This window comes from Protopterus annectens, chromosome 2.part1 (genome assembly GCF_019279795.1).
Source record: "Protopterus annectens isolate FY-2018-M chromosome 2.part1, PAN1.0, whole genome shotgun sequence".
In the NCBI taxonomy this organism is placed as follows: domain Eukaryota; kingdom Metazoa; phylum Chordata; order Ceratodontiformes; family Protopteridae; genus Protopterus; species Protopterus annectens.
Window position 1 is genome coordinate 1,489,525,030 of NC_056729.1, and position 18,850 is coordinate 1,489,543,879.

Consider the following 18,850-nt stretch of genomic DNA (forward strand, 5'->3'; position numbering starts at 1 on the left):
GGAATAGTGAGTTGCATATGAATTGTTGGGATATTTCTGAGCTAATGCTTGAGGTGGAAAAGAAAACATAGTGTTGTTTGGAAGAGGAAGGGAAAAAGTAGAGGTGTAATACTGGCAATGGTGTCAAAAAGAAATAAGAGTTAAAGATACTTGCAATTTTTCAGGAGGCTTATTGGGGTGTGGGTAGGTATTGGGTTTGGTGCCTGGGTTCAGGAGATTATTGTTAGAAGACCAAAACACTTTGGGATTGCTTTTACTATTAATTTGCTGGTTCCAGAAGTAGTACTGTTTGTCTTTTGAGATGAGTCTCTTAGCTTGGTTACAGAGCTGTTTATAATGAATAAGGTCAGATGCAATCTTAGAATTTTGCCAAACTTTCCATGCTCTGTCTCTCTTAGTCATGATTTCTTTAGTAGCTTTTGTTAGCCAGGGGGCATTACAAGTTTTAGTTCTTTTGGCTCCTGAAGGGGCTAGGCTGTCTAATATTTTTGAAAAGACCTATTAAAGTGGAGCAAAGCATCATCCAAAGGGAGACTTTTAAGGATACTCCAGTTAATGCTTTTAAGGATGTTGTTAAATGTGGTGGGGTTAAATTTAGAAACGTTTTGGACTAGTTTTATATTATGTTTTCTTGGGATGGCTGAACAAGCTTGGATTGTGTTGGCAGGGAGATGATCACTGACAGAGTTGAATGTAGTGCCCGAAGTTCTGAATTTGGAAGGATCTGAGACTAGAATCCAGTCTACGGTGGATTCTTCATTGGTTTTATTGTTGTACCTAGTAGCAGTAGTGATAAGTTGGGTGAAGTTAAATATGTTTATGCTGGTGGAAGACTAATTGGAAGAGCTAGAGGACCAATCAATATTCATGTCCCCAAGGATAATTATTTCATTTTTATAGTGAGAGCCAGGATAGGATATCTTCTAGGGTTGGAAAGTTATTCCCATGTGTAATGTATAAAACAATGATACAAAGTCTTTTTAAGTGGTTAATTTCAAGAAAGGAGATCAATATCTCAACATTTGGAACTGAGGAATGTAGTCTTTGAAAGGAGAAATATTGAGGGTGGGAGGATGGCAGAATGGTTGTTTACCTTGCAGACACAAGGTGCAGGGTTTGATTCTCACATGGGGTACTTGGCTAGGCTTAAAATGGCTCCACAAGGGCAAATAGCCTAGTACTAATCTATGAATCTATGAACCTATGAGGGTGTTGGGGTAAATGATGGCACACCACCCCCTTTTTTCTGTAGTCTATCTGCTCTAATAATGTTAAAGTTTGGAGGGACAAGCTCAGAGTCTTGAGAGAAGGGTTTTAGCCAGGTTTCTGTAGCTGCTAGGGTGTCAGTTTTGTTTTCAGTAAGCCAGGAATGGAATTTGGAGGATTTATTACAGATACTTTGGAAATTAAGTGTAGTTATGTGAAGTGATTTAGAGCATTTGGAGAAGTTAGAGTTTGTGAGGTTATAAGAGTTAGAGGGCCCTGGATTGTGGTGGATATTGCAGGAGCAGGTAGGGATGGAAAGGGTACGAGAGGAGTGGGGCATGAGGTAAGAAAATTTAGAGATTTTATAGTGAAGGGGGTGGAAGGAGGTATATAGTGTAAGGTGCAGTTTCAGGGAATTAAGTGTATTTTGGCACAGAAAATAGGATTTGAGTGATAAAGGCTACGGTTAATGTGTGAGTAAGTATTAAATGGAGTACATCTATAGTAGGTTATTGAGTTTGCTTTAGAATGTAAGGAATGAAGGTTTAGAGCTGTGGCACTTAGAGTTATAAGGAGAAGGGTAAAAGGGAAAAGAGCTAATGTTAGATTACTAATAGGAGACATGTGTGCTGGTATAGTGTAAGCAGAGGAAGTGATGTAAATAAGTTGTAAGGTAGAGGAAGGGAGGTGAATGGGGGATGGATGATTGGCTAAAAGAGGAGGGGGAGTGGTTAGAAGAATATAAATGAGAAGAAAGTGGAGGTGGGTGGGAATGGGGTAGGATAGCGGAGCGAATTGAGCGGATTGAACCTCACTGGTCTAAAGGCAGCCAAAGGAAAACAATCAGCTACTGCCACTTGCAACAGCTCAGTGCCTGAAAGTAAGATAACATCTGTCAGCTTTTACAGTTTCTTATTGAGTAATCCTCTTAGATTTTATTTTGAATTGACTAGCTCAAATAAAAACTAAAAGCAAAAATGTTTTAGAAATTGTAGTGTAGTTATTTGGAGGAGACAGGATTACTGCAAAGTAATCCTTTTGGTGTGCAAGCCACTGACCAGGTTTTTACAGGAATAAACAGAGAAATTAACAGGGTTTATGAACTAAAAACAATAGAAAAGATTGGAATAACATACACAGCTGGGTTTATATTACTCTCAAATGGTCGTTTGCTGGGTCATTGACTTTAGGGGGTTATTCACTTCCACTTAAGAAGGGGAAAGTGAGCCACAACTGCTATGTGTTGACAGAAGGTACTGCGAAGAAGAAGAGAAAACAAATGATTAAATGAATTAAACACTCAGCGGAAATACAAGAGAAAAAAGTAATGGAGAGGATTAAGAGTGAGTGGGTGGGGGGTTAATAACAACCTAGCAAGAAAGAAAACAGAAGAAAGAACCATGCAGTTCTAAAGTATCAGCTCTATTATAGGTCACTTGCTATGATAGAAACAGTTAATGCAGATAAAAAAAAGGATATTAATCTATTTTCCACTCATAGGTTACATAAATTGTAAAGGCTGCTATGGCTGTCACACACACTGGACGATTGCAAAACACCAGTTATAAGGAATTAAGGTAATGTGGGTTGCTAGGAGCTGTACGCTGTGCTTACTAATTTAAAAATGGCACTTGTTAATCTGATGGCTAAGTATACTCACTTAGCTGACGTAGCTACTGTGGGGGCTGTATCAGAAGTAATAGGCAAAATTGCCTAATGGGAATAGTAGTGCAGGGGAAAAATGGCTTTATTGGACCTCACTGGTCAAAAAACAATCAGCTACTGCCGCTTGCAACAGGTCAGTGTCTGAAAGTAAGATAACATTTATCAGCTTTTGCAGGTACTTACTGAGTAATCCTCTAAGGATTTATTTTGAATTGACTAGCTCAAATAAAAACTAAAAGAAAAAATGTTTGAGAAATTGAAGTGTAGTTATTTGGGGAGACAGGATGACTGCAAAGCGATCCTTTTGGTGTGCAAATCACTGACTGGGTTTTTACAGGAATAAACAGAGAAATTAACAGGGTTTAGGAACTAAAAACAGAAAAGATGGGAATATCACACACAGCACGGTTTATATTAGTCTCATATTCTGTTTGCTGGGTCATTGAGTTAGGGGGTTATACACTTCCGCTTCAGAAGGGGAAAAGTGAGCCACGGTTCGTATGTTCTGACAGAAGGTACTGCGAAGAAGAATAGAAAAAAAAACGATTGAATGAATTAAACACGCAGATGGAATACAGGAGAAAAGAGTAATGGAGAGGATTAAGAGTTGGGGGGGGGTTAATAACCTAGCAAGACAGAAAACAGAAGAAAGAACCATTCAGTATTAAAGTATCAGCTGTATTACATGTCACATGCTACAACAGAAACAGTTGATGCAGATAAGAAAAAAAAACAGGATATTGATCTACTTTCCACTCATAGGTTACATAAACTGTAAAGGTTGCTACGACTGTCACACACATTGGATGATTGCAAAGCACCCACCAATTGTAAGGAATTAAGGTACTAACTATAAATTAGAGAAAGCTGTAACCAACCAGCTACTACAATACATACAATTGATGCATAATGTTGGAGGTAATTAAAGTTAGGCATACACATGAGAAATCAGCATTCAAAGTACATTAGCAAAACCCCATAGACAACTGTGAATGTACTATAGCGATGGAACACTCAACATAGCTCACATCTGGAAAATACAAGTCTCCAATGTAGTTTTTAGACTGGCAATACTGAGTAGCAATGAAACTAATGACCAAGTACAATTATGATAGATGCAGTATATATTTTACTAATTAAATGATCAAATCAATGCAGACTTGCATGGCTGGCACACCAAATGTGGGTTGCTAGGAGCTGTATGCTGCACTTACTAATTTAAAAATGGTGCCTGTTAATCTGGTGGATAAGTAAATTTACTCAGCTGACGTAGCTGCTGTCGGGGGAGGGGGTTGTATCAGAAGTAATAGGCAGAGTTGCCTAATGGGAATAGTAGTGCCGGATGAAAAATGGCTTTACTGGACCTCACTGGTTGAAAGGCAGCCAAAGGAAAACAATCAGCTACTGCCCCCTTGCAACAGGTCGGTGCCTGAAAATAAGATACCATCTATCAGCTTTTGTAGTTACTTATCGAGTAATCCTCTAAGGTTTTATTTTGAATTGACTAGCTCAAATAAAAACTAAAAGAAAAAATGTTTTAGAAATTGTAGTGCAGTTATTTAGCAAGACGGGATTACTGCAGATTGATCCTTTTGGTGTATAAGTTCATAGGTTAGTACTAGGCTAACTGCCTTTGCGAGCCATTTTAAGCCTAGCCAGTTATCCCCTGTGAGATTCAAACCCTGAACCTTGTGTTTGTAAGGCAAACACCTTAACAATTAGGCCACCCTCCCAAACCATGAGCCACTGACCAGGTTTTTGCAGGAATAAACTGAGAAATTAACGGTTTAGGAACTAAAAAAAACAGAAAGGATGTGAATAACATACACAGCTGGGAACTGTGAGGGAGAAATATGTAACCAACCAGCTACTACCATATGTACACTTGAAGCAGAACACTGCAGCTAATTAAGGTTAGGCATGCACATGAGAAATCAACATTCAAAGTACATAAGCAGAAATTCATAGGCAACTGCAAAGGTAGTATAGTGATGGAATGCTCAACATAGCTCACAACTGGAAAATACAAGTCTCCAATGTAGTTTTTAGACTGGCAGTACTGAGCAGCAATGAAACTAATGAGCAAGTACAATTATGATAAATGTAGTATATATATTTTATTAATTGGCTGGCACACCAAATGTGGGTCACTAGGAGATGTATGCTTTGCTTACTAATAGGTCTTAGATTGTTATATACTGTGTGTGAAGCTTTGTAACTTATGATTTATGTGTACCTTTATGTCCTTATCAGTTCTCCATTCAATATGTTCTTTATGCAATCAGCCTTTGTTTTACCTAGCCATATGTGCCCAGTAAATACTAGTCACTATAACCCTGTCATTCACATTTTCTTCGAAGACTTAAAAGTTGAATGAAATCAATGTCACACAAATAACTCAACAGGTGCAGAACTTTGTGTTAGAGTAAACTGTTCTGGAACACATGATTTCCTTCCATATCACCTTTGCATTATTCTTCACAGAAGGGATCTCCTTGCCAAGGATAGTCCAATGTCCGGCCAGTCTACCAAAGCCTTTAGATCTTATAGGCACTGTATGTCACATGTATGTTCCCCACGCAAGACGTAGGGCATAAAGGTGACTTACAGACACAAATACACAGAACTTCTTTGCTGCCAGTCTGAATCCCAGATCTGAATGCCCTTCTGCTGTGCTGGTTACCAAACCATCTTCAGATAAGTGCCATGTTGGGGTTTCTTCTGTTTTTTTTGTTGTTACTTGTATTCATGCAATCCAAGATGGAAACGGTCAGTCTGGGAGGCAGATTACCCATAAAGACCATCACGACCAGTGTCTTTTTTTTTTTTTGCATAGATGCTTCTCATGATCATACACAGTGCTGTGTCTGTCAGACATTTGTCGCTAAGACCCTCTGTAATCACTTATCTTCCCTTTCCATACACCTCAGGGTAATGTGGCGAAATCCTCCCAATCTGAGGAAAGCAGTTTTCCAAGAAGAATGCCAAAATATGTAAGCCTGATCTGGTTGCTGTCCAGCCTCCACCAGACATCTCTCTAGAAGCTAGTGAAAGCCCTGAAGACCATCTGGTGCTTGTATCTGATTCCTGTGCAGCAACCCCTTCGGAGGCCCACATGCATACAAGTTCTCATGCATCCTCAGAGGCTTTTCAAACACCTGCTCTGGATGTTGAGGGGGAACCATGGCTGATTATTTCCAAGGTAGATATCATGAATCTTAGTCCAGGAAGATATTCCTGCTGTGATCAGGACTGAGCCACTGAGGGTTGTTAGGTTGTTAGGGTGGAAGTCCCACTTAAGAAAAAGCAAAAGACAAAGCATATTACCCCTATTGCTATAGATCCCCATTCTGAATGGCAGTATAAGGCTCGTGCAATGACATGATGGCTATGAAAGCCTCCTTAAGGGGTATCAGTCCCTGTTTCTTCCTGGTATTCCACTCCTGTAAAGAGGACAAGAGAACCAGATTCCTCAGATGAGGACTGAGATTCTGGGCAGGAATTCATAGCTTACTCTTCTCATATTCCTTCTCCTTTAGACTGTGGCTTGAAGGAAGGGGATTCTTTGAGCCCAGATTCCCCCTTGGAAGAATTATCCTTTGGGGATACTATTGCTCATATGATGGAGTACTTTAAAGTGGGATTTTTCCCAGGTTGCTGACATCCAAAAGAGGTACTATGAGCCTTCACAAATGGAGTCTCTTAAGCTGTCTGCAGTTCCTCCTGTGCTGACAGCTCTTTTGGACACCTTCTATGTTGCTTCTGTAGCTCCTGACTCAGCCCCTGGCCCCTAAGAAACCTGATAGGTTCTACAAGGTGCATGAGGACTTTACATTTTTGTTTGTGTCCTTCTGCTGACCCTTCTCTGGTTTTAGTCTCAACTGATAAATCTAAACTTTTGCTGTCCTCTAAGCTTCTTCCTTCTGATAAATATAGTAGAGCTATGGAAAGGTTGGGTAAAAATCTGTACACTGCTGCCACTTTGTCATTTTGGGCTCCTATTTACCAAACCCACATAACCAGGTATGTCTTGGCTCTCTTTTCTCAGGTTGCTAAAGTTGTGTCTGAGTTTCCTGATTCTAAATGGAAAGCTTCATCTCTTTCCCTACTTTGGATCACTTGCCAGGTTGCTTTTCCCTCCATAAAATGCAGCCATGATGCAGCTGAAGCCTCTTTCAGGGCTGCTGCCTTTGGTTCTGTAATGAGGCATTTTTCTTGGCTTCATCTTCAGGTTTTGTCTGATGATATTAAAGCCAAATTTTTGGATGCTCCTCTGGATAATAAAAACTTTTTTGGGGACAACTCCAGCTGACCTGTTCAAGTCCCTCCATGATAAGGGTAAGACAATGCAGGAACTAAAGCATGTTTTGTCTCCCCTATACACAAATTTCAGATGAATTATCCTTCCAAATCTGCCTTTGTCTATAAGCAGCCTTGTAAAGTTAAGAAATGATCTGGGTGTATTCTTCCTGCTAACTCCACTCAGACCCCTGCATCTCAGAAGCCTTCCTTTCAGGGCAAACCAGTCCGTATTTGAAATTTTGCTTCCTCTTTTCCTCCCCTTGTATCTTTGCCTTTCTGTGTCTCAAATTGGCAACAGATCAGCTCAGACAATTGGGTGCTGTCTATCATTCATCAGGGGTATTTCATGATATGGAACCCCCCACCTTTTCAGGCTTTCAGCAACCTCCTCCACATCAGCTCTCTCTTTACCCAATCAGCCTGTTCCATGCACCCAAGTGGTGTGGGGTATTTACTCCAGGATCTTTTTGGTTTCTGATAAGGAGGGGACTTGTAGACCAATTGTTGATCTCTCTCTACTCAACACTTTTTCCTCAAGGTCCCTTTTTCCCTCTTTCAAGACTCTGTCTCTTCAGACTTTGTTTCCTTTCCTTCCTTCTCAGACCTTCTTGGTCTCTCTAGACCTCAAGGATACGTATCATCATATGCTCATTCACCCTCTGTTCAGGAAATGTGTACATTTCTCTGCTTCTTCTTCTCAATTTCAGTTTGCCATTTGGCCTTTCTACTGCCCCAGTGGTATTCACCAAATGCCTTGCTCGTCTTATTCCCTTATCTAGACAACCTGCTTCTGTAGGATACTTCTCCCAACTGTCTCCTGAAAGATCTTCACTTTACCACTTTTTTTTAATATACAGAGTCTGCGGTTCACCAACACTCTCAAGAAGTTGGTTCTTATTCCCTCTCAGTGTCATATTTTTCTTGGTTGCAGGATGCCCATGTGGCCTCTCTTCCTTGTCCCCAGGGTTTGTCACTGACAACTTTTTTCCAGCCTATTCTTCCTCTGTCCTCTCTTACAGCCAGGGAATTTCTCAGGATTCTGGGGTCCAGCTTTCCCATGCTTTCTCTCACCAGGCTCCATATGAGGAAGATCCAGTAGTACCTCAAATCAGTGTGGCTTCAACACTGCCACCCTCTGGAGTTTCCCTGTTCCTTTGTTCCCTTGTATCAAACTCAAGCTACAGTGGTGAATTCAACAACTCTGCCTCAATCTGGGACTACCCTTTCAGACTCCATTTCCTTCTCAGGAACTGTTCATGGATGCCTCAGATCTGGGGTGGGGTGCTTCTTGTGGCCCACTGAAAGTCCAGGGTCTCTTGCATCCTCATCAGAGGTCAGACCATATCAACATAAAGAGATGAAAGCTCTTCTGGCCGTACAGTCTTTTCATGCCCTTTTTCTCCTTGCCCCCCAAAAATCTTCATGGACAATACCACTGTTATATGGTATATTTTTTATTTTATTTTATTTTTATTTATCATTTGTTGACCGGGAAAGTCCGACTAGGTTCCACAGAGCCTGTTTTCAGCAGAGGCCCAGGGAGAAATGCTCCAGGCATATCAACAAGCAGGGACTGCAAGGCCTTATCACTTTTGAAGACTAGCTCTTTAGACCTGGAATCTGCATATCGGTTATTAGGTGACCCTTCGGGTAGTTTGCATTCCTTCAGAGCACAATCTTGTGGCAGACTTTCTGAGCAGGTCCAAAGCACAGGCTCATGATTGGAAGCTTTACAGAGATGCATTTCTTGACACAGTCCACTGGTGGGGTATTCTTCAGGTAGATCTTTTGCCTCCCCTCTGAACAGATGACTTCCTCATTTTTGCTCAAGAGTACCAAGTCCTCTGACTTGGAAAGTGGACGGCATGCCTTTTCTTTGGAAGGGAATGTTTCTGTATGCATTTCCTCCCCTTCCTCTGCTGCCAAGAGGTCTGCACAAGATCAAGCAGAACTCTCTCAAAATGTTGTTGGTGACTCTCTTGTGGCCCAGACATCACCGGTTCACCCCTCTTTTTCAACTGGCCAGGGAAAATCACCACAAACAAATTACCTCACCATGTGGTCTTCTCACAACAAGACGAGGGGCTCTCTTATCCAGCCTCTCCTGTCCACTCCTCAAATAACACTGTAGGTGATAGGGTTTTAATCTTTTTTAGGCACCTCTTTTCTGAAGACATGTTTCAGGTTCTGCAGGAGGCCAGAAAACCACAACTAGAAAATCACGTATGTCTAAATAACCACATAAATGACTGGAATTCATAAACTCAGCTTAGTAAAGTTTGTGTGGATTATTAAGTATATATAGATTCATAGGTAGGTATTAGGCTATTGGCCCTAGGGTCTATATAAGCCTAGCTAAAAAGGTACCCTGGCTTTTGCCACCCAAGAAAATTATTTTCCTGTCTAAATGGATAAGATTTTCTGTTTGGAACCTCTCTTGCCTTTTCAGTGGGGGTTCCCTTGATTTTCTGTTATTTGTGTGATCTGCTCCATGCTGACTTGGCATATTTTCCATTTAAAGTTCGCCTGTCAGCAATCTCAGTTTGTCTGCCTTTGACTCCCAACACTTCGACCTCTTGGTTTGAGGTCAAGCAATTTCTTAAAGGCATTCTTCATATCAGGCCCCCAAGACAGGTCTGGGTCTATATTACATTATCGAATCCCGGTAACATCGAACACCACAACACTGACACACAATGCCCGAACCTCAAATATGTTGAACCCCCTAAACTGCGAATTTTCAAATCTTGAACCATTATAGTCAGCCAACACCACTGTGTGCTACATACTACAAACCCAAACATAAGAAATAATACTCCAAAACAAAGGACTGAAGATGAAGAACGCTGGATTCCACAGATGCCAAAACACGCTCACTATCCACACACAAAGCCCCAATCTCCTGGGATAGTGTGGCAATTGTAATAAGACTCCCCAAACAACAATATGAATAAAAAAATCTTCATTTATTGTGCCATATGTTTGAATAAAAAATCTCCATTTATTGTACCATACGTTAAGCGCTTTCACTCACACAACCGTGAGCTTCATCAGAACGTTTTTCAAACATAATAAAAGCAGTTTAAATACTCTGTTTGGTGCCAAATGAATTTGAATTTAAAGTGACACAACGCGCACAAGGTATACTGTGCTAAAAAAATCACAATTGATAAATGTCACCTAAAATAAATATTAGCAACCAAACGTTCTACTCATACTATTTGTAACATATAAAAACGTGAAAAATTATTTTCAATTAAGTATAACAATGTGGCTATGTAAATAACAATATGACAATAAAACATTCTTTGCTGTATACTGATACATATAAGCTGATGTTATCTGAATAATACTCATACATATCCCTTGTCAATATGTATTACTACACATAGGTAGTTGTTAATTGAATGAACATAATTGTTTGTAAAATAAACTAAAAATAATACTTTATAAAATTGCACCTACCCACTAACAATCAAAAATATGTACATGAAAAATTAATAACAATAGTTTATAAGCTACAATATGTGAATAAGTCTTCCTATATACAAACTAATCCATTCCTGCCTCCAAAAATTATGTTGTCAAAACTACCTAATAGTTAATAAAGGTTTGATGGTTATGTGATCATTGAGCCCCAGAGGTGTCGAGGCATCAGTGAATAACTGCCACCATACTTCCTTATAGGCCAAAATTGCTTTGATGTTACCTCCTCTAGGGACCAATGCAACATTTTCCAAAATAGCAAACATAAAGGTATGCTCAGACCCATATTTCTCTACATGCCTGTAAAAGCATTATTTACATCTTTCCTCCTGATACTATATAGGTGTGCATAAATACATTTTTTTAAGATTCCTTTCAGTCTTCCCTATATAGTATCCCAAGCATGCCCCATATTTTGCAAAATAAATAAATTTCGAGTTACAGTTGCCTTGTTTAAATCTCAATCTAGTTCTATTAACATTAACCAAAACTGTTCCTTCGTCCTCATTTATTGCCTGACATTGACTGCAGGCACCATATTTAGTAGTATGCTTCTTAATATTATCAAATCCTTTGCATCTTATTCCTCTTTCCAAGTATGTCTTGATGTTTCGGCCCATCTTATATACAAAAGTGGGTTTAGAGCCCAATAAATCCACCATGTCTTGGTCCACCATCAAAGCATTCCAATTATTTGTTAAGATGTCCTTTACTTTATTAGTAAGTGGACCTTACTCTAGTACACAGGCTCTATTGTAAACCCCATTTGTATCTATGTGAATAGAATCAACCCTTTCTATCATATTGGTATTATCTCCTTTGCTATTTGCTCCTAGTAATGAGATGTATTTATGTCCCCTTTCCTTAATAACATATTTCCTCACATCCTTCATCATATTTCTATTGTACCCCCCTTTTTTAAATAGTTCAGTGAAGAAGATATTCTTCTATCATCTCTTTGTGTTCCAAAGTCATTCTAATGGCTGAGATGCACTGACCTTTAAATATGTTGTACATTAGTTTTTTAGGATGGTTACTGGTATATTCCAGATATCCATTTGTAAATGTACTTTTCCTATGTATTTTGGACTTAAAACGTTTTTCACCATTAGATATGAATATGTCTAAATAAGCTAGTCTTTCACTACTACTAGAAGAAGTAAACTTAAGGAATTTACTGCTATGATTTAAATAATCCAAAAAATGGTTCAAAATGGTCTGGTTCCCATCCCACAAAATATATATATATCATCAAGGAAGCGCGAGTAGTATTTGACATGCTTGTAATAATTGCTTTTAAATACCACTGTCTCTTCCCAGTCTAACATTACCAAATTGGCAAAGATGGGGGCACAAGCCACACCCTTGGTTTGTCTAAGTATTCACCTTCATAAAATATATAGTTGTGGTCTAGAACCAAAGACATTAGTTCAAGGATCAAACAAACCTTGTCCCATTCTAGGTCACTGTGTTTCCTAATGCTGTTAATAAAGGCTTCCATTCCTTCTTCTTTGGGAATACATGAAAATAAATCTACGACATCAATGGATACGAATATTAATCCTTCCTTCCAGATGTCAACTGGGTAGTTTTTTAAAAACTCCCATGAGTCTTTAACCATGTGTGTGATCTTCCCATACATATGCTTGAGCATGGTGTCCACTGCTACAGCCAACGGGAACGTTTTGGACTTACTACCTGAAATTATCAGGCGAAAAGGTGGATTGCTGACATTCTTGTGTATCTTTGGTATACCCACTAGTGTGGCCAGTTTGGGATATTCCACTTTCAAAAAGTTGTAAGTATCTTCCGTAATCCTTCTGTCAATAAGAAATTCCTCCACATGCAAATCTATACGTCTATGTGCGATGTTAATTTCATTAATAGAAACAATCTCATAATTACCTGATAGATGCAAAATCTCATGCATTTTGGTGGTGTATTCTAAACTATCATATATTACTACACCACCTCCTTTGTCAGGTTTCATAACCCGAATACTGTTGTTTTCTGTCAGTTCTTTCAAGATTCTGGTCTCATCCATAGCTAAATTGCTTCTAAATTTTTTACCCGTAATCTCATTCTGCATCTGATAAATCTGTTTGGTTACAAGTCTGTCATAGATCAACACATTAGGATGTATGGGAGGAACAAAACAACTTTTCTTCCTAAGTACAATAGTCCTATTATATGTTAGTTCAGTATCACCTAAGTTGTCCTTGAACATAATAGCTAGGTTAAGTTTTCTAATAAATAATTTGAATTCACTCAGTCCACTAATCTAAAACATGTAGTGGGAATGTATTTCATTCCCTTAGAAAGCAACTCAAAATGTGTTTTTTTCCAAAGAAAGGTATGTATAATTGTATATGTTGTAGAAGCAATTTAACTATGGATGAGACCAGAATCTTGAAAGAACTGATAGAAAACAACAGTACTCTGGTTATGAAACCTGACAAAGGAGGTGGTGTAGTAATATATGATAGTTTAGAATACACCTCCAAAATGCATGAGATGCTGCATCTATCAGGTAATTATGAGATTGTTTCTATTAATGAAATTAACATCGCACATAGACGCATAGATTTGCATGTGGAGGAATTTCTTATTGACAGAAGGATTACGGAAGATACTTACAACTTTTTGAAAGTGGAATATCCCAAATTGGCCACACTAGTTGGGATACCAAAGATACATAAGAATGTCAGCAATCCACCTTTTCGCCCTATAATTTCAGGTAGTAAGTCCAAAACTTTCCTGTTGGGTGTAGCAGTGGACGCCATGCTCAAGTATATGTACGGGAAGATCACACAAATGGTTAAAGACTCATGGGAGTTTTTAAAAAACTACCCAGTTGACATCTGGAAGGAAGGATTAATATTCGTATCCATTGATGTTGTAGATATATTTTCATGTATTCCCAAAGAAGAAGGAATGGAAGCCTTTATTAACAGCATTAGAAAACACAGTGACCTAGAATGGGACAAGGCTTGTTTGATCCTTGAACTAATGTCTTTGGCTCTAGACCAAAACTATATATTTTATGAAGGTGAATACTTTAGACAAACCAAGGGTGTGGCTATGGGGGCGGCTTGTGCCCCCATCTTTGCCAGTTTGGTAATGTTAGACTGGCAAGAGACAGTGGTATTTAAAAGCAATTTTTACAAGTATGTCAAATACTACTTGCGCTTCCTTGATGATATATATATATATTTTGTGGGATGTGAACCAGACAATTTTGAACCATTTTTTGGATTATTTAAATCATAGTAGTGAATTCCTTAAGTTTACTTTTACTAGTAGTAGTGAAGGAGTAGCTTATTTAGACACATTCATATCTAATGGTGAAAAATGTTTCAAGTCCAGAATACATAGAAAAAGTACATTTACAAATGGATATCTGGAATATACCCGTAACCATCCTAAAAAAACTAATGTACAACATATTTAAAGGTAAGTGCATCCGAGCCATTAGGATGACTTCGGAACACAAAGAGATGATAGAAGAATTAGACTTCATCACTGAACTATTTGAAGAAAGGTGGTACAACAGAAATATGATGAAGGATGTGAGGAAATATGTTATTAAGGAAAGGGGACGTAAATACATCTCATTACTAGGAGCAAATAGCAAAGGAGATAATACCAATATGATAGAAAGGGTTGATTCTATTCACATAGATACAAAAGGGGTTTACAATAGAGCCTGTGTACTAGAGTATGGTCCACATACTAATAAAGTAAAGGACATCTTAACAAATAATTGGAATGTTTTGATGGTGGACCAAGACATGGTGGATTTATTGGGCTCTAAACCCACTTTTGTATATAAGATGGGCCGAAACATCAAGACATACTTGGAAAGAGGAATAAGATGCAAAGGATTTGATAATATTTAGAAGTATACTACTAAATGTGGTGCCTGCAATCAATGTCAGGCAATAAATGAGGTCGAAGGAACAGTTTGGTTAATGTTAATAGAACTAGACTGCGATTTAAACAAGGCAACTGTAAATTATTTATTTGGCAAAATGTGGGGCATGCTCGGGATACTAGATAGGGAAGACTGAAAGGAATCTTAAAAAACGTATTTATGCACAACTATATAGTATCAGGAGAAAATATGTAAATAATGCTCTTTACAGGCATGTAGAGAAATATGGGGCTGAGCATACCTTTAAGTTTGCTATTTTGGAAAATGTTGCATTGGACCCTGGAGGAGGTAACATCAAAGCAATTTTGGCCTATAAGGAAGTATGGTGGCAGTTATTCACTGATGCCTCGAACCCACCGGGGCTCAATGATCGCATAACTATCAAACCTTTATTAAATATTAGGTAGTTTTGACAACATAATTTTTGGAGGCAGGAATGGATTACTTTGTATATAGGAAGACTTATTCACATATTGTAGCTTATAAACTATTGATGTTAAGTTGTCAATCTCGCCTTCATTCTTGCTGGATTGGTTCGGCTCCGACTCGGCACTTGCTAAGCTCGAGAATCACTTTTACCAGCTCGAGGCAGCCCTATATCCCATGATGCAAGGCGGTAATTACCCAGATCTCGTTTGCCGCTTCGCTCATGAGGTCACCTTCTTTACCAGCTCCTGGTAAGTGAACTTTCTTTACATTTTCAAAGAGATTCAACCACCATAGTTTTAAAATTTTTACTCCCTGTTAAAGTTAGTTGTTCCCGATTCACTTAGACCCTATTCCCGTTAGTTCCTCAACCCCTTTTTATAATTTTCTGTCAGTCAGGCCTTAGGCCTTACCATCCAACTTTTTCCTGTCAGGATTTTTTGTGTAGGTGTGTCTGTGCTTTACTTTAATTAGAGTAATTAAGGACTGAGTGTGTTAGTGTCCTACTAGGTCATGCCAAAAGACACTAGGGTCTCAGGTTTTAAGAAGTGTGACTCGTGCTGTCAGAAGATGTCTCTGACAGACGGTCACACTTCTTGTATTTATTGCCTGGGACCCCTACACCTGCAGGACTCCTGTGCTATTTGTCATTCTTTCAGCCAGAGAGTCCTGCAGGAGCGTAGAAATAAGTTGATCCTCAGGGGTCTCCTTAAGCCTGAGAGCTCCCCGGCTAAGGTCGGTTCCGGGAAGCCCTCTAAGCCACCCAAGACCCAGACTTTGGTGTCCAAGTCTGTGGCCTTGGTTCCGACTCCTCCAGAGATTATATCGGCTCCATCTGGAGCCGATCCTTCCTCCTTGGAAGTTTCTGTATCGGCGCCGATCGGCACCGATACCCTGGCTTCGGCACCCATGTCGGCCCCGGCTGGAGCTGATACCCTAGCTTCGAAGCATGTTTCGGCTCCGGCTGGAGCCGAGACCTCTATACCTCAGCTCGGAGCCGACAAGCTGTCGGCTCCAACTGGGACCGAAGGTTCGTCGGCTCCGATTGCTCCGTCGAGGAAGAGGTCTAGATCTCCTTCACTGGAGTCCATTCACTCGGCTCCGGCCTCCCCCTTACTTTCGGAACGGAGCCATCGAAGCCGATCGTCAAGGTCTTCCAGGCTCTCAGACCATGATTTGGAGACAGTGGTGAGTAGACTACTAAAATCACAGGCATTGGCCCAGATGCTCCATAGCCATCTCAGCAGACGACCGCTATTCCACACCCTCCTCAGATTCCTCCTTTGACTCTCCTTCAGAGCTCGGAGCCGGAGATTATTGGTACCGTAACTGTTGCGACTTCGGAGCCGATACCACACCTTTCGGCTCCGTCGACTCCTATCTCCTCCTCGAGACCGTCCTTGGAGGGATCTGGTCGTCGGGCTTCCCTGGTTGGTTCCGAGGGGGCGAGTGGCATCGGACCCTTGTCCGACCGCGCTGTCCCTCTCGGGGCTTCGGCCTTGGTGAGCTCGGCGCCGACATCTGCTTCAAAGCGGGGTCTCTCGGCCCTCCCTGGGAGAGGAGCCTTCGAGGTGATGAGGAGTGTGCTAGCCCCCGAGCTTAGTCAGCAGTCGATTCCTTTAGCTCCTCCCTCTACGGTGCCTGTAGATGTCTCTTCCCACTCTCTTGCTCCCAGACCCAGAGATCCATCGCCCCAGGTTTCCCCACTGGGAAGAACTTCCTCTTCCGAGGTTTCTCCTGATCCTTCAGGAGAGCCCCCGCGTAAGAGGACCTGCAAGAGGAAGCACTTAGACTCCCCTGAGTCTACGACATCAGATACCGACTTAGATGAGTCAGAGGGGTCCCCAAGATCCCCCTCTGAGGATGTCTCCTTTTCAGACATCCTAGAACTCCTAAAACAGAGGGGAAACTGGCCCTCCATTAATCCCTCCGAGGATGAGTCTGTATACCTGGAGGCTTTTGGATCTCGACCCTCCACCTCCTGGGTGTCTCCGCCTTTTGACCCCCTCATGGAGGTGATAGCTCGAAAGGCATGGGCATCTCCTGATTCTGTGGAACCAGTCCCCAGGAGGCCTTCTAAATTTATCACGGCCCCCACTGAGAAACAGTTTCTTACGAAAGGTGTTCCAGTTGATGCCATGGTGGTGGCAGCCACCACCAAAAAGGAACTTGCAGATCCTTCCGTACCAGTCCATCCTCCTAACAAGGAGTCTAGGACCATGGACAGGTATGGTAAGCGGATGTTTTCCTCAGCGACCTTTACTATGCGTTCGCTGAATTATTTATGTCACTTCACCCGACTTCAAAGAGACATCCTCAAAGAATTGGGTGAGGTAGTACAGGATCCGTCAGCTGCGGGGGCTCAAGAGAAGATTGCCTCTCAGCTTGGAATCCTAAATTCCATCACTAACTCCTCCATGCGGCTCATTTCTTATGCAGCCGATGGGGTGAGTAGAGCCACAGGAACAGGAGTGGCTCTTAGACGTCAGTTCTGGATGCGGCTTTGCAATTTCGCAGACCCCTTTAAGGCGTCCTTCACAAATTCTCCCTTTGATGGCACTACTTTGTTTGGGCCTCAGGTGAAGGACACATTAACCAGGTGCGAACAAGACGGCAAGACTCTTTCTGCCGTAGGAGTCCGTTTCTCCACCCCTTCTAGACCTTACCCCAAGGGTCAGAAGGGAGGGAAAATTTGGTTCCGAAAATCTCAGGGAGTCACGCCTGATGCACGTGGTCAATTTACCCCCTGAGGCAGAGGGGGTAATAACAACAGACGCCGCTTAGGGGCAGAGGAGGTCTGCAGAACCAGGGCAGCAGAGAGCCTCTCTCTGACAAGCCCTTCCAGCATCCCTGAGGTGTTGCCCGACTGCCCACCCTTGGAGGCAGTCAGGGGGAGATTGTCGCTGTACCCAGAAGCCTGGCTTTCCCTCTCTCAAGACAGATGGGTACAGTCGATCATATCCGAGGGTTACAAAATCCCCTTCGGGGAAAGTCCTTTCGCTCAAAAAGGTTCCCTTCCAGACGCTCCACCCGGTCTAAGGGAGATTGCGAAGCTAGAGATATCAAAGCTTCTAAGAAAAAGGGCCATCCAACCAGTTCCAACAGATCAATTAGAGTCCGGAATCTACTCAAGGTTCTTTTTGGTTCCCAAAAAGACGGGAGACTGGAGACCAATATTAGACCTCAGCAGACTGAACAAGTCTGTCAAAAAGACAAGATTTTGGATGGTCACACTTCAATCGATTTTGCCCTTCCTGGGCAAAAACAACTGGATGTGCTCCATAGACCTTCAGGATGCGTACTATCACATAAAAATCCACAGACGCTCCAGAAGGTTTCTCCGCTTTCGGCTGGGGACCAGTCATTTTCAATTCAGAGCCCTGCCCTTTGGTCTCACTACAGCCCCCAGAGTGTTCACCAAATGCATGGCAGCGGTCACGGTTCACCTGAGACGTCAAGGATTCCAGGTGTTTCCATATCTCGACGACTGGCTCCTCTCAGCCACCACCAGGCATCAACTTCTCCAAGCCAGAGATTATACTCTACGTCCAGTTAGGAATTTCGGTCAACTTCCAAAGTCTTCCTTATCACCCTGCCAATCTATTACCTTTATAGGCGCAAATCTAGACACTATTCGGATGTCAGCAAACCTAACAAGTCAAAGAATCCTAGATATCCAAAACCACGTTCGGATCATCCTATCCAGCAAAAGGGTACAAGCCAGGTTGGTCCTGAAAGTGCTGGGCCTCATGGCAGCTGCCATCATACTTCTCCCTCTGGCCCGTTTTTACATGTGCCTCCTACAATGGATGTTGTTCACCCAATGGTCCT